The following is a 21,222-nucleotide window of genomic DNA, read 5'->3' as shown; positions in this document are numbered from 1 at the left end:
GTGAGAGAAATGGGGGTGAAGAGAGAGAGAGAGTGAGAGAGAACGAGTGAAGAGAGAGAGAGAGAGAGAGAGAGAAGGTGTGTGTGAGAGAGAGAGACAGAGAGAGAGAAGGTGTGTGTGTGAGAGAGAGAGAGAGAGAGAGAGAGAGAGAGAGAGAGAGAGAGAGAGAGAGAGAGAGAGAGAGAGAGAGAAGGTGTGTGTGTGAGAGAGCGAGAGAGAGACAGAGAGAGAGAAGGTGTGTGTGTGTGTGAGAGAGAGACAGAGAAGGGAGGGAGTGTGAAGAGAGAGAGAGAGGTAGAGAGGAAGTATCAGTTATTTCTCTCAACCTCAGCCATATCTTCATACCCACTCACATTTGTCATCAAAAACAAAGGCCATAAACTTTCTACTTCAGTCTCTCTTTCTCTGTAACCCTTTGATGATTGCAGATCTGTAGGGTCTGGATAGGTATAAACAGTATAGTGGTGTATCTGTAGGGTCTGGATAGGTATAAACAGTATAGTGGTGTATCTGTAGGGTCTGGATAGGTATAAACAGTATAGTGGTGGATCTGTAGGGTCTGGATAGGTATAAACAGTATAGTAGTGTATCTGTAGGGTCTGGATAGGTATAAACAGTATAGTGGTGGATCTGTAGGGTCTGGATAGGTATAAACAGTATAGTAGTGTATCTGTAGGGTCTGGATAGGTATAAACAGTATAGTGGTGGATCTGTAGGGTCTGGATAGGTATAAACAGTATAGTGGTGGATCTGTAGGGTCTGGATAGGTATAAACAGTATAGTAGTGGGGTCTGGATAGGTATAAACAGTATAGTAGTGGGGTCTGGATAGGTATAAACAGTATAGTGGTGGGGTCTGGATAGGTATAAACAGTATAGTAGTGGGGTCTGGATAGGTATAAACAGTATAGTAGTGGGGTCTGGATAGGTATAAACAGTATAGTAGTGGGGTCTGGATAGGTATAAACAGTATAGTAGTGGATCTGTAGGGTCTGGATAGGTATAAACAGTATAGTAGTGGGGTCTGGATAGGTATAAACAGTATAGTGGTGGGGTCTGGATAGGTATAAACAGTATAGTAGTGTATCTGTAGGGTCTGGATAGGTATAAACAGTATAGTGGTGTATCTGTAGGGTCTGGATAGGTATAAACAGTATAGTGATGGGGTCTGGATAGGTATAAACAGTATAGTGGTGTATCTGTAGGGTCTGGATAGGTATAAACAGTATAGTAGTGTATCTGTGGGGTCTGGATAGGTATAAACAGTATAGTGATGGGGTCTGGATAGGTATAAACAGTATAGTGGTGGATCTGTAGGGTCTGGATAGGTATAAACAGTATAGTAGTGTATCTGTAGGGTCTGGATAGGTATAAACAGTATAGTGGTGGGGTCTGGATAGGTATAAACAGTATAGTGGTGGGGTCTGGATAGGTATAAACAGTATAGTAGTGTATCTGTAGGGTCTGGATAGGTATAAACAGTATAGTAGTGGGGTCTGGATAGGTATAAACAGTATAGTAGTGGGGTCTGGATAGGTATAAACAGTATAGTAGTGGGGTCTGGATAGGTATAAACAGTATAGTAGTGTATCTGTAGGGTCTGGATAGGTATAAACAGTATAGTAGTGGGGTCTGGATAGGTATAAACAGTATAGTGGTGTATCTATAGGGTCTGGATAGGTATAAACAGTATAGTAGTGTATCTGTAGGGTCTGGATAGGTATAAACAGTATAGTGGTGGATCTGTAGGGTCTGGATAGGTATAAACAGTATAGTGGTGGGGTCTGGATAGGTATAAACAGTATAGTGGTGGATCTGTAGGGTCTGGATAGGTATAAACAGTATAGTGGTGGATCTGTAGGGTCTGGATAGGTATAAACAGTATAGTGGTGGGGTCTGGATAGGTATAAACAGTATAGTGGTGGATCTGTAGGGTCTGGATAGGTATAAACAGTATAGTGGTGTATCTGTAGGGTCTGGATAGGTATAAACAGTATAGTAGTGTATCTGTAGGGTCTGGATAGGTATAAACAGTATAGTAGTGGATCTGTAGGGTCTGGATAGGTATAAACAGTATAGTGGTGGGGTCTGGATAGGTATAAACAGTATAGTAGTGGGGTCTGGATAGGTATAAACAGTATAGTGGTGGATCTGTAGGGTCTGGATAGGTATAAACAGTATAGTGGTGAGGTCTGGATAGGTATAAACAGTATAGTGGTGTATCTGTAGGGTCTGGATAGGTATAAACAGTATAGTGGTGGATCTGTAGGGTCTGGATAGGTATAAACAGTATAATAGTGGATCTGTAGGGTCTGGATAAGTATAAACAGTATAGTAGTGGATCTGTAGGGTCTGGATAGGTATAAACAGTATAGTAGTGGATGTGTAGGGTCTGGATAGGTATAAACAGTATAGTAGTGGATCTGTAGGGTCTGGATAGGTATAAACAGTATAGTAGTGGATCTGTAGGGTCTGGATAGGTATAAACAGTATAGTAGTGGATCTGTAGGGTCTGGATAGGTATAAACAGTATAGTAGTGGATCTGTAGGGTCTGGATAGGTATAAACAGTATAGTGGTGGATCTGTAGGGTCTGGATAGGTATAAACAGTATAGTAGTGTATCTGTAGGGTCTGGATAGGTATAAACAGTATAGTGGTGGATCTGTAGGGTCTGGATAGGTATAAACAGTATAGTAGTGGATCTGTAGGGTCTGGATAGGTATAAACAGTATTGTAGTGGATCTGTAGGGTCTGGATAGGTATAAACAGTATAGTAGTGTATCTGTAGGGTCTGGATAGGTATAAACAGTATAGTAGTGGGGTCTGGATAGGTATAAACAGTATAGTAGTGGATCTGTAGGGTCTGGATAGGTATAAACAGTATAGTAGTGGGGTCTGGATAGGTGTAAACAGTATAGTGGTGTATCTGTAGGGTCTGGATAGGTATAAACAGTATAGTAGTGGATCTGTAGGGTCTGGATAGGTATAAACAGTATAGTGGTGGGGTCTGGATAGGTATAAACAGTATAGTGGTGTATCTGTAGGGTCTGGATAGGTATAAACAGTATAGTAGTGTATCTGTAGGGTCTGGATAGGTATAAACAGTATAGTGGTGTATCTGTAGGGTCTGGATAGGTATAAACAGTATAGTAGTGGATCTGTAGGGTCTGGATAGGTATAAACAGTTTTGTGGTGTATCTGTAGGGTCTGGATAGGTATAAACAGTATAGTGGTGGATCTGTAGGGTCTGGATAGGTATAGACAGTATAGTAGTGTATCTGTAGGGTCTGGATAGGTATAAACAGTATAGTGGTGTATCTGTAGGGTCTGGATAGGTATAAACAGTATAGTAGTGGGGTCTGGATAGGTATAAACAGTATAGTGGTGGATCTGTAGGGTCTGAATAGGTATAAACAGTATAGTAGTGGATCTGTAGGGTCTGAATAGGTATAAACAGTATAGTAGTGGATCTGTAGGGTCTGGATAGGTATAAACAGTATAGTGGTGGATCTGTAGGGTCTGGATAGGTATAAACAGTATAGTAGTGGATCTGTAGGGTCTGGATAGGTATAAACAGTATAGTAGTGTATCTGTAGGGTCTGGATAGGTATAAACAGTATAGTAGTGTATCTGTAGGGTCTGGATAGGTATAAACAGTATAGTAGTGGGGTCTGGATAGGTATAAACAGTATAGTAGTGGGGTCTGGATAGGTATAAACAGTATAGTAGTGGGGTCTGGATAGGTATAAACAGTATAGTAGTGGGGTCTGGATAGGTATAAACAGTATAGTAGTGTATCTGTAGGGTCTGGATAGGTATAAACAGTATAGTAGTGGGGTCTGGATAGGTATAAACAGTATAGTAGTGGGGTCTGGATAGGTATAAACAGTATAGTAGTGGGGTCTGGATAGGTATAAACAGTATAGTAGTGGATCTGTAGGGTCTGGATAGGTATAAACAGTATAGTAGTGGGGTCTGGATAGGTATAAACAGTATAGTGGTGGGGTCTGGATAGGTATAAACAGTATAGTAGTGTATCTGTAGGGTCTGGATAGGTATAAACAGTATAGTGGTGGATCTGTAGGGTCTGGATAGGTATAAACAGTATAGTGGTGGGGTCTGGATAGGTATAAACAGTATAGTGGTGGATCTGTAGGGTCTGGATAGGTATAAACAGTATAGTGGTGGATCTGTAGGGTCTGGATAGGTATAAACAGTATATTGGTGGATATGTAGGGTCTGGATAGGTATAAACAGTATAGTGGTGGATCTGTAGGGTCTGGATAGGTATAAACAGTATAGTGGTGGGGTCTGGATAGGTATAAACAGTATAGTGGTGGGGTCTGGATAGGTATAAACAGTATAGTGGTGGATCTGTAGGGTCTGGATAGGTATAAACAGTATAGTGGTGAGGTCTGGATAGGTATAAACAGTATAGTGGTGTATCTGTAGGGTCTGGATAGGTATAAACAGTATAGTGGTGGATCTGTAGGGTCTGGATAGGTATAAACAGTATAATAGTGGATCTGTAGGGTCTGGATAGGTATAAACAGTATAGTAGTGGATCTGTAGGGTCTGGATAGGTATAAACAGTATAGTAGTGGATCTGTAGGGTCTGGATAGGTATAAACAGTATAGTAGTGGATCTGTAGGGTCTGGATAGGTATAAACAGTATAGTAGTGGATCTGTAGGGTCTGGATAGGTATAAACAGTATAGTAGTGGATCTGTAGGGTCTGGATAGGTATAAACAGTATAGTAGTGGATCTGTAGGGTCTGGATAGGTATAAACAGTATAGTGGTGGATCTGTAGGGTCTGGATAGGTATAAACAGTATAGTAGTGTATCTGTAGGGTCTGGATAGGTATAAACAGTATAGTGGTGGATCTGTAGGGTCTGGATAGGTATAAACAGTATAGTAGTGGATCTGTAGGGTCTGGATAGGTATAAACAGTATAGTAGTGGATCTGTAGGGTCTGGATAGGTATAAACAGTATAGTGGTGGGGTCTGGATAGGTATAAACAGTATAGTGGTGTATCTGTAGGGTCTGGATAGGTATAAACAGTATAGTAGTGGATCTGTAGGGTCTGGATAGGTATAAACAGTATAGTGGTGGGGTCTGGATAGGTATAAACAGTATAGTGGTGTATCTGTAGGGTCTGGATAGGTATAAACAGTATAGTAGTGTATCTGTAGGGTCTGGATAGGTATAAACAGTATAGTAGTGTATCTGTAGGGTCTGGATAGGTATAAACAGTATAGTAGTGTATCTGTAGGGTCTGGATAGGTATAAACAGTATAGTAGTGTATCTGTAGGGTCTGGATAGGTATAAACAGTATAGTGGTGGGGTCTGGATAGGTATAAACAGTATAGTGGTGTATCTGTAGGGTCTGGATAGGTATAAACAGTATAGTAGTGGATCTGTAGGGTCTGGATAGGTATAAACAGTATAGTAGTGTATCTGTAGGGTCTGGATAGGTATAAACAGTATAGTGGTGTATCTGTAGGGTCTGGATAGGTATAAACAGTATAGTGGTGGGGTCTGGATAGGTATAAACAGTATAGTGGTGGATCTGTAGGGTCTGGATAGGTATAAACAGTATAGTAGTGTATCTGTAGGGTCTGGATAGGTATAAACAGTATAGTGGTGTATCTGTAGGGTCTGGATAGGTATAAACAGTATAGTAGTGGATCTGTAGGGTCTGGATAGGTATAAACAGTGTATTCGTGGATCTGTAGGGTCTGGATAGGCATAAACAGTATAGTAGTGGATCTGTAGGGTCTAGATAGGTATAAACAGTATAGTGGTGGATCTGTAGGGTCTGGATAGGTATAAACAGTATAGTAGTGTATCTGTAGGGTCTGGATAGGTATAAACAGTATAGTAGTGTATCTGTAGGTTCTGGATAGGTATAAACAGTATAGTGGTGGATCTGTAGGGTCTGGATAGGTATAAACAGTATAGTGGTGGATCTGTAGGGTCTGGATAGGTATAAACAGTATAGTGGTGGATCTGTAGGGTCTGGATAGGTATAAACAGTATAGTGGTGGGGTCTGGATAGGTATAAACAGTATAGTGGTGGATCTGTAGGGTCTGGATAAGTATAAACAGTATAGTAGTGGATCTGTAGGGTCTGGATAGGTATAAACAGTATAGTAGTGGATCTGTAGGGTCTGGATAGGTATAAACAGTATTTTAGTGGGGTCTGGATAGGTATAAACAGTATAGTGGTGGGGTCTGGATAGGTATAAACAGTATAGTAGTGGGGTCTGGATAGGTATAAACAGTATAGTAGTGGATCTGTAGGGTCTGAATAGGTATAAACAGTATAGTAGTGGATCTGTAGGGTCTGGATAGGTATAAACAGTATAGTAGTGGATCTGTAGGGTCTGGATAGGTATAAACAGTATAGTAGTGGATCTGTAGGGTCTGGATAGGTATAAACAGTATAGTAGTGGATCTGTAGGGTCTGGATAGGTATAAACAGTATAGTAGTGTATCTGTAGGGTCTGGATAGGTATAAACAGTATAGTGGTGGGGTCTGGATAGGTATAAACAGTATAGTAGTGTATCTGTAGGGTCTGGATAGGTATAAACAGTATAGTGGTGGGGTCTGGATAGGTATAAACAGTATAGTGATGGGGTCTGGATAGGTATAAACAGTATAGTAGTGTATCTGTAGGGTCTGGATAGGTATAAACAGTATAATGATGAAGCTTCTACATTGCGGATCTACAAACATTGAAGGGTTCATGTGTGTTACTCTCATTTCCTGGTATAAGAGAAACTTGTCACTCTGGTTACAGATATGAGATTAATGAAAGTCTAATTTCACGCAAATAAAATGTCCACTTTTATAGATAACTTTTGTGATTAGTTTACTGGATCTAAAAACAGAGATGAATGGAAATCTCAGATAACCTTTTGGTTGTCTCTGTCTGTGTCCGTTACAGTATCTTGTTAAAATTCTTGTTGTGTCTCGGGTATAAAAAATATTAAAAAATCTATTCTGTAACAGAATCAACAGGAGATCATGATGTCAGACAGTGTTATGTGTTAGACAACATTGTTATGTTAGAAAACACAGGTACCTGAGTTCTGGATGAAAGGGTTGACTTGTCGAGAGAAAGGAACCAGTCCTCCTGAGTTGTGTCTGTCTGTTTTGTCCGTCTGTTCGTTTTCCCCTGTCCAGCCAACTTCCTGTCCAGCCAACTTCCTGTCCAGCCAACTTCCTGTCCAGCCAACTTCCTGTCCAGCCAACCACCACGTTCTATGTGTGCGTATGTTGTGTGTGAGATGATGTGTGTGTGTCTGTGTTTCAGAGAGAGAGAGAGTGTGTGTGTGAGATGATGTGTGTGTGTCTGTGTTTCAGAGAGAGAGAGAGAGAGTGTGCGTGTGAGGCAGGAAGTGAGTGGGGATAGTGGAAACAGCAACTTAAGAAACCAAAAACACTGTGCTGGAGAGAGAGAGAGGTGTGTGTGTGTGTGTGTGACAGGAAGTGAACCGATCAGTGATGAGGGTGGAAACAGAAACTCAAGATACCAAATACATTGTGCTGGAGAGAGACCCAAACCTTCCATAACAAAGCCATCACCAACAGAGAGATGAACCTGGAGAAGAGTCCCTAAGCAAGCTGGTCCTGGGACTCTGTTCACAAACACAAACAGACCCCACAGAGCCCCAGGACAGCAACACAATTAGACCCAACCAAATCATGAGATAACAAAAACAGAGCAAACTAGAATAATATTTGCCCCTAAACAGAGAGTATATAGTGGCAGAATACCTGACCACTGTGACTGACCCAAACTTAAGGAAAGCTTTGACTATGTACAGACTCAGTGAGCATAGCCTTGCTATTGAGAAAGGCTGCCATAGGCAGACATGGCTCTCAAGAGAAACAGGCTATGTGCTCACTGCCCACAAAATGAGGTGGAAACTGAGCTGCACTTCCTAACCTCCTGCCCAATGTATGACCATATTAGAGACACATATTTCCCTCAGATTACACAGATCCACAAAGAATTAAACTCCCATATCTACTGGGTGAAATTCCACAGTGTGCCATCACAGCAGCAAGATTTGTGACCTGTTGCCATGAGAAAAAGGCAACCAGTGAAGAACAAACACCATTTTAAATACAACCCATATTTATGCTTATTTATTTTATTTCACCTTTATTTAACCAGGTAGGCCAGTAGAGAACACCTTTATTTAACCAGGTAGGCCAGTAGAGAACACCTTTATTTAACCAGGTAGGCCAGTAGAGAACACCTTTATTTAACCAGGTAGGCCAGTAGAGAACACCTTTATTTAACCAGGTAGGCTAGTTGAGAACACCTTTATTTAACCAGGTAGGCCAGTAGAGAACACCTTTATTTAACCAGGTAGGCTAGTTGAGAACACCTTTATTTAACCAGGTAGGCCAGTAGAGAACACCTTTATTTAACCAGGTAGGCTAGTTGAGAACACCTTTATTTAACCAGGTAGGCTAGTTGAGAACACCTTTATTTAACCAGGTAGGCTATTTGAGAACACCTTTATTTAACCAGGTAGGCCAGTAGAGAACACCTTTATTTAACCAGGTAGGCTAGTTGAGAACACCTTTATTTATCCAGGTAGGCTAGTTGAGAACACCTTTATTTAACCAGGTAGGCTAGTTGAGAACACCTTTATTTAACCAGGTAGTTGAGAACAAGTTCTCATTTACAATTGTGACCTGACCAAGGTTAAGCATAGCAATTTGACACATACAACAACACAGAGTTACACATGGAATAAACAAAACATACAGTCAATAATACAGTAGAACAAAAGAAAACAAAAAAGTATATGTACAGTGAGTGTAAATGAGTTAAGGGAGGTAAGGCAATAAATAGGCCATGGTGGCGAAGTAATTACAATATACCAATTAAACACTGGAATGGTAGATGTGCAGAAGATGAATGGGCAAGTGGAGATACTCGGGTGCAAAGGAGCAAGATAAATAAATAAATACTGTATGGGGATGAGGCAGGTAGATAGATGGGCTGTTTACAGATGGGCTATGTACAGGTGCAGCGATCTGTGAGCTGCTCTGACAGCTGGTGCTTAAAGCTAGTGAGGAGATATGAGTCTCCAGCTTCAGAGATTTTTGTAGTTTGTTTTTGTACTTTACAGTTTTTCTTAATTGCTAAAACACTAAAACCCACTGGCTGAACAAAGTTCTCAGTTGCCTGGACTCATTTAGCTAATTATGCAGTCTGTTGTCAATACCTTAAACCATTTCACATGGTAAAACACCATTTTCAGATCTCACTTAGACTTTTCAGCAAAACTCTAAACACATTCTCATTCTCAAAACACATCCTGCACTCTAATGCACATGTCATCCATACTGGTAAACACAAGTGGCAACAATCAAATACAAATAGAGAACATGTGTCATTGATTGAACACAACCACTCAAAATGATTTAACCTGGTTCAAATGGTGCGACACAACCAATATAAACCAGTTCAGAGAGCAAACAGGTTGTTGAAGGAGGGGAAGGAGAAAGTCTGAGAATGGATAGAAGAAACAATGTGAGAGGACGAGTGCCTATGCGAGGTGGGCAACGAAGAGGAAGAGGAGGAGGAGGGCAAGAAAAGCAAGAAAGAGGAAGAGAAGGACGAAGAGGAAGAGGAGGGCAAGAAAGAGGAAGAGAAGGACGAAGAGGAAGAGGAGGAGGAGGGCAAGAAAGAGGAAGAGAAGGACGAAGAGGAAGAGGAGGGCAAGAAAGAGGAAGAGAAGGACGAAGAGGAAGAGGAAGACAAAGAGTGGAAATATCTGATGAAATTCAGCAACAGTTATAGACCATGTTCTTGTCCCTGGACTGACAACGAGGGATGCAGGACTTAGAGTGCAACCCAATTTGAGCCTATTTTCTGTGTCCACAGTAAGGACATTCAGAGAAGAGAACAGGTACAGTATACTGCTGTATTTTTGTCATTGCAAATTTACTGTACTGCACTATATGCAGCTGTTTCAATAGACATTTGTAAAGTTAATCACTGTATGTAATGCTAATGCTACTACTCCTGCATGAATATGTTTTGTAACTGCACAACTACATTTTGTAGAATTACAAGGCTGCCACATGCAGGTGGAAGGACTATTCACTCAGGAGCAAGAGGCCGTTATAGTTGGCCTGGTCCTTCAAGATAATGCAATACGACTCAGAGAAATCCAGGAACGAGCGATACAAGACAACACACACTTCTAGGGAATCGACAGTGTGAGCATTTCCATTGGCCATGTCCTCCATCGTAACAGGATGCGAATGAAACAAGTATACAGAGAACCTTTAGAGAGCAACTCACCAAGGGGAAAGAACTGCGAGCTCAGTATGTGCAAGTAAGTGTACATTCAGAAACATTTACTGTAATCCAGATTGTCTACAGTACTAACACATACTATATCTGAATGATATTACTCTTCAGTAAATACAATGTGTGTGAATCAGAAGCCTAATTCTATTCTACAGTATAGTACTGTCTCTGTACGACTTACAAAATCCTACATACAGTATATTGTATTTCTACACAGACTATATTTGACTTGGAATCCTTGGACAGACCCCATGAGGTCATCTCTGTCAATGAAGCAGGCTTCAATCTAACAAAGAGGAGAAGGAGAGTCCCAAACATGATTGGACAACGGGCCATTGTTGAAGTCCCTGGTCAACGAGGTGGCAATGTCACAATCTGTGCTGCTATCAGTAACCATGGTGTTCTACATCACCATGTTACACTCGGGCCATATAACACCCAGCACCTTCTGAGATTTATTGCCAATCTAAGAGATATTTTATTTGAGCAGCAGGTTCAAGAGCAGCAGGGTCAAGAGCTAAATGAGAATCCCATTCCCAACTACGTGATAGTGTGGGACAATGTCAGTTTCCACCGAGCTGCTCAGGTAAGGGAATGGTTTAACATCAATGGGCAGTTTATGAACTTGTACCTCCTCCATACTCGCCTTTCCTGAATCCGATTGAGGGTTTTCTCCTCTTGGAGATGGAAAGTGTATGATAGACAACCCTACATCTGCTGCAAGCCATGGATTTAGCCTGTGGTGATATAGGTGAGGAATCATGTCAGGGCTGGATACGACACACAAGAGGCTTCTTCCCCCGTTGCCTCAGGAGGGACAATATTGCTTGTGATGTTGACGGGTAGTGCTCTGACCTGACCCAGCCCAAAGACAAGAAGAAGAACATTGATCACATGTTTACTCCTTTGATTGTTGTCCCTTGTAGTATTGTATACTGTAGTACAGTGCATTGTAGGCTGTATACTGTAGTACAGTGCATTGTAGGCTGTATACTGTAGTACAGTGCATTGTAGGCTGTATACTGTAGTACAGTGCATTGTAGGCTGTATACTGTAGTACAGTGCATTGTAGGCTGTATACTGTAGTACAGTGCATTGTAGGCTGTATACTGTAGTACAGTGCATTGTAACCTGTATACTGTAGTACAGTGCATTGTAGGCTGTATACTGTAGTACAGTGCATTGTAGGCTGTATACTGTAGTACAGTGCATTGTAGGCTGTATACTGTAGTACAGTGCATTGTAGGCTGTATACTGTAGTACAGTGCATTGTAGGCTGTATACTGTAGTACAGTGCATTGTAGGCTGTATACTGTAGTACAGTGCATTGTAGGCTGTATACTGTAGTACAGTGCATTGTAGGCTGTATACTGTAGTACAGTGCATTGTAGGCTGTATACTGTACAATGGACACATTGTATGGCCCTGAACATTGTGCTTTCCATTTATTAACAGTACTGACTGCTCAATAGATTTTGACTGGTAATATCAACAGAGAACAAGAATGACAGTATCACAGAGACAAAGGACAAGTTTGTGAGATGCAGGGTACAGTACTGTAAAAATAGGGGTACAAGGAGGAGGAAGAACAAAAAACAAAATTGCAAAGAGCAAAGCAGAGTAGTAATTTCTGATCAATTTTGAGCTACTATGATAGAACATGTTTTCGTTCATCAAAAGACAATGACGGAAAATTATGAATATTTTTTTAGATTCAAAATGTACTTCTCCCTCAGAACTGTATGTTTTGAACAATGTGTTTTCTATTTTCGGTGTGTTGTTTACTGACTGCTTGAGAGTATATATCATTTTGATCACTTTGTTTATGATTTGAGAGCCGGGTTTGATTTTGAACACAGGTAAAACTGTTGAGGCGACTGTTTCATTTTGCGAGACGAGTCAGAGGTTACGTAAATAGTGGTTGAAGATGAGGTTTGTGTTTAATGTTGCCAGAGGAGTCAGAGGTTATGTAAATAGTGCTTGAAGATGAGGTTTTGTGTTTAATGTTGCCAGACGAGTCAGAGGTTATGTAAATAGTGCTTGAAGATGAGGTGATGTAAATAGTGCTTGAAGATGAGGTTATGTAAATAGTGCTTGAAGATGAGGTTTTGTGTTTAATGTTGCCAGAGGAGTCAGAGGTTATGTAAATAGTACTTGAAGATGAGGTTTTGTGTTTAATGTTGCCAGAGGAGTCAGAGGTTATGTAAATAGTGCTTGAAGTTGAGGTTTTGTGTTTAATGTTGCCAGAGGAGTCAGAGGTTATGTAAATAGTACTTGAAGATAAGGTTTTGTGTTTAATGTTGCCAGAGGAGTCAGAGGTTTTGTAAATAGTGCTTGAAGATGAGGTTTTGTAAATAGTGCTTGAAGATGAGGTTTTGTAAATAGTGCTTGAAGATGAGGTTTTGTAAATAGTGCTTGAAGATGAGGTTTTGTAAATGGTGCTTGAAGATGAGGTTTTGTAAATGGTGCTTGAAGATGAGGTCATGTAAATGGTGCTTGAAGATGAGGTTTTGTAAATGGTGCTTGAAGATGAGGTCATGTAAATGGTGCTTGAAGGTTTTGTGTTTAATGTTTTCAGGAAATGGAGCAAGGTTTCAGAAATTGTGTTTTAGAAATTCAGAAAAAGTGCAACTGTTTGCATATCCTTACAACACTGTATATAGACATAATATAACATTAGAAATGTCTTTATTCTTTTGAAACCTGTGAGTGTAATGTTTACTGTCAAAATGTTATTGTTTATTTCACTTGCTTTGGCAATGAACACATATGTTACCCATGCCAATAAAGCCCTTTGAATTGAATTGAGAGAGAGAGACAGAGAGACAGGCAGAGCGAGAGAGAGAGAGAGACAGGCAGAGAGAGAGAGAGAGAGAGAGAGAGAGAGAGAGAGAGAGAGAGAGAGAGACAGAGAGAGAGAGAGAGAGAGACAGAGAGAGAGACAGAGAGAGAGACAGAGACAGAGAGAGACAGAGAGAAGGTGGGAAAGAGAGGCAGAGAGAGAGACAGAGAGAGAGAGAGACAGAGAGAAGGTGGGAGAGAGAGGCAGAGAGAGAGACAGAGAGAGACAGAGAGGATGTATCAGTTATTTCTCTCAGCCTCAGCCATTTCTTCATACCCACTCACCTTTATCATCAAACAACAGGATAACCTCGCTCTTCTCTCTCTTCTCTCACCCTCTCTTTCCTTCTCTCTCTTCTCTCACCCTCTTTCCTTCTCTCTCTTCTCTCACCCTCTTTCCTTCTCTCTCTTCTCTCACCCTCTCTTTCCCTTCTCTCTCTTCTCTCATCCTCTCTTTCCCTTCTCTCTCTTCTCTCATCCTCTCTTTCCCTTCTCTCTCTTCTCTCACCCTCTCTTTCCTTCTCTCTCTTCTCTCACCCTCTCTTTCCCTTCTCTCTCATCTCTCATCCTCTCTTTCCCTTCTCTCTCTTCTCTCATCCTCTCTTTCCCTTCTCTCTCTTCTCTCACCCTCTCTTTTCCCTTCTCTCTTTTCTCTCACCCTCTCTTTCCCTTCTCTCTCATCTCTCATCCTCTCTTTCCCTTCTCTCTCTTCTCTCATCCTCTCTTTCCCTTCTCTCTCTTCTCTCACCCTCTCTTTCCCTTCTCTCTTTTCTCTCATCCTCTCTTTCCCTTCTCTCTCTTCTCTCATCCTCTCTTTCCCTTCTCTCTCTTCTCTCACCCTCTCTTTCCCTTCTCTCTCTTCTCTCACCCTCTCTTTCCCTTCTCTCTCATCTCTCATCCTCTCTTTCCCTTCTCTCTCTTCTCTCATCCTCTCTTTCCCTTCTCTCTCTTCTCTCACCCTCTCTTTCCCTTCTCTCTCTTCTCTCATCCTCTCTTTCCCTTCTCTCTCTTCTCTCACCCTCTCTTTCCCTTCTCTCTCTTCTCTCATCCTCTCTTTCCCTTCTCTCTCTTCTCTCATCCTCTCTTTCCCTTCTCTCTCTTCTCTCATCCTCTCTTTCCCTTCTCTCTCTTCTCTCACCCTCTCTTTCCCTTCTCTCTCTTCTCTCACCCTCTCTTTCCCTTCTCTCTTTTTCTCTCATCCTCTCTTTTCCCTTCTCTCTCTTCTCTCATCCTCTCTTTCCCTTCTCTCTCTTCTCTCATCCTCTCTTTCCCTTCTCTCTCTTCTCTCATCCTCTCTTTCCCTTCTCTCTCTTCTCTCATCCTCTCTTTCCCTTCTCTCTCTTCTCTCACCCTCTCTTTCCCTTCTCTCTCTTCTCTCATCCTCTCTTTCCCTTCTCTCTCTTCTCTCACCCTCTCTTTCCCTTCTCTCTCTTCTCTCATCCTCTCTTTCCCTTCTCTCTCTTCTCTCATCCTCTCTTTCCCTTCTCTCTTTTCTCTCACCCTCTCTTTCCCTTCTCTCTCTTCTCTCACCCTCTCTTTCCCTTCTCTCTCATCTCTCATCCTCTCTTTCCCTTCTCTCTCTTCTCTCATCCTCTCTTTCCCTTCTCTCTCTTCTCTCACCCTCTCTTTCCCTTCTCTCTTTTTCTCTCACCCTCTCTTTCCCTTCTCTCTCATCTCTTACCCTCTCTTTCCCTTCTCTCTCATCTCTCATCCTCTCTTTCCCTTCTCTCTCTTCTCTCACCCTCTCTTTCCTTCTCTCTCTTCTCTCATCCTCTCTTTCCCTTCTCTCTCTTCTCTCACCCTCTCTTTCCCTTCTCTCTCTTCTCTTACCCTCTCTTTCCCTTCTCTCTCATCTCTCATCCTCTCTTTCCCTTCTCTCTCTTCTCTCACCCTCTCTTTCCTTCTCTCTCTTCTCTCATCCTCTCTTTCCCTTCTCTCTCTTCTCTCACCCCTCTTTCCCTTCTCTCTCTTCTCTCACCCTCTCTTTCCCTTCTCTCTCTTCTCTCCACCCGCCAAGCCCTTCACCTACAACTGATCAGATCCAGATCTATATTGAGTCATAACCAGAACACAAACCACAACAGTTAAGCATCTAGCAGCACAAGAGTCTCGGAGACAGAGGAGCCACAACCACTGAGGCAGGTCAGGAGACAGAGGAGCCACAACCACTGAGGCAGGTCAGGAGACAGAGGAGCCACAACCACTGAGGCAGGTCAGGAGACAGAGGAGCCACAACCACTGAGGCGGGTCAGGAGACAGAGGAGCCACAACCACTGAGGCAGGTCAGGAGACAGAGGAGCCACAACCACTGAGGCAGGTCAGGAGACAGAGGAGCCACAACCACTGAGGCAGGTCAGGAGACAGAGGAGCCACAACCACTGAGGCAGGTCAGGAGACAGAGGAGCCACAACCACTGAGGCAGGTTAGGAGACAGAGGAGCCACAACCACTGAGGCAGGTTAGGAGACACTCCAATGTACTTGTCCTCTTGCTCAGTTGTACACCGGGGCCTCCCACTCCTCTTTCTATTCTGGTTAGAGACCGTTTGAGATGTTCTGTGAAGGGAGTAGTACACAGCGTTATGAGATCGTCAGTTTCTTGGCAATTTCTCGCATGGAATAGAACAAGAATAGACTGATGAGTTTCAGAAGAAAGTTCTTTGTTTCTGGCCATTTTGAGCCTGTAATCGAACCCACAAGTGCTGATGCTCAGGATACTCAACTAGTCTAAAGAAGGACAGTTTAATTGCTTCTTTAATCAGAACAACAGTTTTCAGCTGTGTTAACGTAATTGCAAATAGTTTTTCTAATGATCAATTAGCCTTTTAAAATGAAAAACTAGGATTAATTAACACAATGTGCCATTGGAACACAGGAGTGATGGTTGCTGATAATGGACCTCTGTACGTCTATGTAGATATTACATTTAAAATCTGCCTGTCACGCCCTGGTCGAAGTATTTTGTGTTTATCTTCATGTTTGGGTCAGGCCAGGGTGTGGCATGGGGTTTTTGTATTGTGGTGTGTTTTGTCTTGGGGTTTTGGTATATAGTGGGATTGTAGCTAGTGGGGTGTTCTAGCAGAGTCTATGGCTGTCTGGAGTGGTTCTCAATCAGAGGCAGGTGTTTATCGTTGTCTCTGATTGGGAACCATATTTAGGCAGCCATATTCTTTGGTTGTTTTGTGGGTGATTGTCCTTAGTGTCCTTGTAACTGTCTAGTGTTAGTTTGCACCAGTTTAGGCTGTTTCGGTTTTCGTTACATTTATTGTTTTGTAGTGTTTGTGTTTAGTGTGTTTTCTTCATTAAACATTAATCGTAATCTACACGCTGCGTTTTGGTCCGACTCTCCTTCACCACACCTAGAAAACCGTTACACTGCCGTTTCCAGCTACAAGTCATTTACAACATTAACAATGTCTACACTGTATTTCTGATCAATTCAATGTTATTTTCAAGGACAAAAAACATGCTTTTCTTTCAAAAACAAGGAATACAGGTGTGTATGGTAGTCAGGGAATACAGGTGTGTATGGTAGTCAAGGGAATACAGGTGTGTATGGAGTGTATGGTAGTCAAGGGAATACAGGTGTGTATGGTAGTCAAGGGAATACAGGTGTGTATGGTAGTCAAGGGAATACAGGTGTGTATGGTAGTCAAGGGAATACAGGTGTGTATGGTGTGTATGGTAGTCAAGGAATACATGTGTGTATGGTAGTCATGGGAATACTGGTGTGTATGGTAGTCAAGGGAATACAGGTGTGTATGGTGTGTATGGTAGTCAAGGGAATACAGGTGTGTATGGTAGTCATGGGAATACAGGTATGTATGGTGTGTATGGTAGTCAAGGGAATACAGGTGTGTATGGTAGTCAAGGGAATACAGGTGTGTATGGTAGTCAAGGGAATACAAGTGTGTATGGTAGTCAAGGGAATACAGGTATGTATGGTAGTCAAGGGAATACAGGTGTGTATGGTAGTCAAGGGAATACAGGTATGTATGGTAGTCAAGGGAATACAGGTGTATATGGTAGTCAAGGCAATACAGGTGTGTATGGTAGTCAAGGGAATACTGGTGTGTATGGTAGTCAAGGGAATACAGGTGTGTATGGTAGTCAAGGGAATAAAGGTGTGTATGGTAGTCAAGGGAATACAGGTGTGTATGGTAGTCAAGGGAATACAGGTGTGTATGGTAGTCAAGGAATACAGGTGTGTATGGTGTGTATGGTAGTCAAGGGAATGCAGTTGTGTATGATAGTCAAGGGAATAAAGGTGTGTATGGTAGTCAAGGGAATACAGGTGTGTATGGTAGTCAAGGAATACAGGTGTGTATGGTAGTCAAGGGAATACAGGTGTGTATGGTAGTCAAGGAATACAGGTATGTATGGTAGTCAAGGGAATACAGGTGTGTATGGTAGTCAAGGGAATACAGGTGTGTATGGTAGTCAAGGAATACAGGTATGTATGGTAGTCATGGGAATACTGGTGTGTATGGTAGTCAAGGGAATACAGGTGTGTATGGTAGTCAAGGGAATACAGGTATGTATGGTAGTCACGGGAATACAGGTGTGTATGGTAGTCACGGGAATACAGGTGTGTATGGTAGTCAAGGGAATACAAGTGCGTATGGTAGTCAAGGGAATACAGGTGTGTATGGTAGTCAAGGGAATACAGGTGCGTATGGTAGTCAAGGGAATACAGGTGTGTATGGTAGTCAAGGGAATACAGGTGTGTATGGTAGTCAAGGGAATACAGGTATGTATGGTAGTCACGGGAATACAGGTGTGTATGGTAGTCAAGGGAATACAAGTGCGTATGGTAGTCAAGGGAATACAGGTGTGTATGGTAGTCAAGGGAATACAGGTGCGTATGGTAGTCAAGGGAATACAGGTGTGTATGGTAGTCAAGGGAATACAGGTGTGTATGGTAGTCAAGGGAATACAGGTGTGTATGGTAGTCAAGGGAATACAGGTATGTATGGTAGTCACGGGAATACAGGTGTGTATGGTGTGTATGGTAGTCAAGGGAATGCAGTTGTGTATGATAGTCAAGGGAATACAGGTGTGTATGGTAGTCAAGGGAATACAGGTATGTATGGTAGTCAAGGGAATACAGGTGTGTATGGTAGTCAAGGGAATACAGGTGTGTATGGTAGTCAAGGAATACAGGTATGTATGGTAGTCACGGAATACAGGTGTGTATGGTAGTCAAGGGAATACAAGTGCGTATGGTAGTCAAGGGAATACAGGTGTGTATGGTAGTCAAGGGAATACAGGTGCGTATGGTAGTCAAGGGAATACTGGTGTGTATGGTAGTCAAGGGAATACAGGTGTGTATGGTAGTCAAGGGAATACAGGTGTGTATGGTAGTCAAGGGAATACAGGTGTGTATGGTAGTCAAGGGAATACAGGTGTGTATGGTAGTCAAAGGGAATACAGGTGTGTATGGTGTGTATGGTAGTCAAGGGAATGCAGTTGTGTATGATAGTCAAGGGAATAAAGGTGTGTATGGTAGTCAAGGGAATACAGGTGTGTATGGTAGTCAAGGGAATACAGGTGTGTATGGTAGTCAAGGGAATACAGGTGTGTATGGTAGTCAGGGGAATACAGGTGTGTATGGTAGTCAAGGGAATACAGGTATGTATGGTAGTCAAGGGAATACAGGTGTGTATGGTAGTCAAGGGAATACAGGTGTGTATGGTAGTCAAGGGAATACAGGTATGTATGGTAGTCATGGGAATACTGGTGTGTATGGTAGTCAAGGGAATACAGGTGTGTATGGTAGTCAAGGGAATACAGGTATGTATGGTAGTCAAGGGAATACAGGTGTGTATGGTAGTCAAGGAATACAGGTGTGTATGGTAGTCAAGGGAATACAGGTATGTATGGTAGTCACGGGAATACAGGTGTGTATGGTAGTCAAGGGAATACAAGTGCGTATGGTAGTCAAGGGAATACAGGTGTGTATGGTAGTCAAGGGAATACAGGTGCGTATGGTAGTCAAGGGAATACAGGTGTGTATGGTAGTCAAGGGAATACAGGTGTGTATGGTAGTCAAGGGAATACAGGTGTGTATGGTAGTCAAGGGAATACAGGTGTGTATGGTAGTCAAGGAATACTGGTGTGTATGGTAGTCAAGGAATACAGGTGTGTATGGTAGTCAAGTGAATACAGGTGTGTATGGTAGTCAAGGGAATACAGGTGTGTATGGTAGTAAAGGGAATACAGGTGTGTATGGTGTGTATGGTAGTCAAGGGAATACAGGTGTGTATGGTAGTCAAGGGAATACAGGTGTGTATGGTAGTCAAGGGAATACAGGTGTATATGGTAGTCAAGGCAATACAGGTGTGTATGGTAGTCAAGGGAATACTGGTGTGTATGGTAGTCAAGGGAATACAGGTGTGTATGGTAGTCAAGGGAATACAGGTGTGTATGGTAGTCAAGGGAATACAGGTGTGTATGGTAGTCAAGGGAATACAGGTGTGTATGGTAGTCAAGGGAATACAGGTGTGTATGGTGTGTATGGTAGTCAAGGGAATGCAGTTGTGTATGATAGTCAAGGGAATAAAGGTGTGTATGGTAGTCAAGGAATACAGGTGTGTATGGTAGTCAAGGGAATACAGGTGTGTATGGTAGTCAAGGGAATACAGGTGTGTATGGTAGTCAAGGGAATACAGGTATGTATGGTAGTCAAGGGAATACAGGTGTGTATGGTAGTCAAGGGAATACAGGTGTGTATGGTAGTCAAGGGAATACAGGTATGTATGGTAGTCATGGGAATACTGGTGTGTATGGTAGTCAAGGGAATACAGGTGTGTATGGTAGTCAAGGGAATACAGGTATGTATGGTAGTCACGGGAATACAGGTGTGTATGGTAGTCAAGGGAATACAGGTATGTATGGTAGTCACGGGAATACAGGTGTGTATGGTAGTCAAGGAATACAAGTGCGTATGGTAGTCAAGGGAATACAGGTGTGTATGGTAGTCAAGGGAATACAGGTGCGTATGGTAGTCAAGGGAATACAGGTGTGTATGGTAGTCAAGGGAATACAGGTGTGTATGGTAGTCAAGGGAATACAGGTATGTATGGTAGTCACGGGAATACAGGTGTGTATGGTAGTCAAGGGAATACAAGTGCGTATGGTAGTCAAGGGAATACAGGTGTGTATGGTAGTCAAGGAATACAGGTGCGTATGGTAGTCAGGGAATACAGGTGTGTATGGTAGTCAAGGGAATACAGGTGTGTATGGTAGTCAAGGGAATACAGGTGTGTATGGTAGTCAAGGGAATACAGGTGTGTATGGTAGTCAAGGGAATACTGGTGTGTATGGTAGTCAAGGGAATACAGGTGTGTATGGTGTGTATGGTAGTCAAGAGAATACAGGTGTGTATGGTAGTCAAGGGAATACAGGTATGTATGGTGTGTATGGTAGTCAAGGGAATACAGGTGTGTATGGTAGTCAAGGGAATACAGGTGTGTATGGTAGTCAAGGGAATACAGGTGTGTATGGTAGTCAAGGGAATACAGGTATGTATGGTAGTCAAGGGAATACAGGTGTGTATGGTAGTCAAGGGAATACAGGTATGTATGGTAGTCAAGGGAATACAGGTGTGTATGGTAGTCAAGGGAATACAGGTGTGTATGGTAGTCAAGGGAATACAGGTGTGTATGGTAGTCAAGGAATACAGGTGTGTATGGTGTGTATGGTAGTCAAGGGAATGCAGTTGTGTATGATAGTCAAGGGAATAAAGGTGTGTATGGTAGTCAAGGAATACAGGTGTGTATGGTAGTCAAGGGAATACAGGTGTGTATGGTAGTCAAGGGAATACAGGTGTGTATGGTAGTCAAGGGAATACAGGTATGTATGGTAGTCAAGGAATACAGGTGTGTATGGTAGTCAAGGGAATACAGGTGTGTATGGTAGTCAAGGGAATACAGGTATGTATGGTAGTCATGGGAATACTGGTGTGTATGGTAGTCAAGGGAATACAGGTGTGTATGGTAGTCAAGGAATACAGGTATGTATGGTAGTCACG

General features: G+C 42.3%; 1 long non-coding RNA gene across 50 annotated transcripts; it reads left to right on the top strand.

Annotated features, from left to right (window-relative positions):
* Positions 1-493: 493 nt before the first annotated feature.
* LOC127918968 (uncharacterized) lies at positions 494-6,686 on the top strand. 50 transcript variants are annotated; one of them, XR_008101592.1, is made up of 12 exons: positions 494-895; positions 1,032-1,103; positions 1,288-1,471; positions 1,680-1,943; positions 2,560-2,679; positions 3,568-3,647; positions 4,016-4,207; positions 4,288-4,351; positions 4,424-4,503; positions 5,520-5,591; positions 5,992-6,063; positions 6,480-6,686. It is a non-coding gene; the product is annotated as an uncharacterized LOC127918968 (long non-coding RNA). The 50 variants fall into 50 exon arrangements; XR_008101599.1 differs by lacking the exons at positions 4,424-4,503; positions 6,480-6,686 and adding exons at positions 4,784-4,903; positions 5,168-5,439 and having other exon boundaries at positions 4,016-4,167; positions 4,288-4,319; positions 5,480-5,631; positions 5,792-6,119; XR_008101550.1 differs by lacking the exons at positions 4,424-4,503; positions 6,480-6,686 and adding exons at positions 4,784-4,903; positions 5,168-5,439 and having other exon boundaries at positions 4,320-4,391; positions 5,480-5,631; positions 5,792-6,119.
* The last annotated feature ends 14,536 nt before the right edge of the window (positions 6,687-21,222 follow it).

Source organism: Oncorhynchus keta, unplaced genomic scaffold (genome assembly GCF_023373465.1).
Source record: "Oncorhynchus keta strain PuntledgeMale-10-30-2019 unplaced genomic scaffold, Oket_V2 Un_contig_15383_pilon_pilon, whole genome shotgun sequence".
NCBI classification, from domain to species: domain Eukaryota; kingdom Metazoa; phylum Chordata; class Actinopteri; order Salmoniformes; family Salmonidae; genus Oncorhynchus; species Oncorhynchus keta.
Note: the sequence above shows the minus strand (reverse complement) of the source record. Positions and strands in the feature narration are given on the sequence as shown.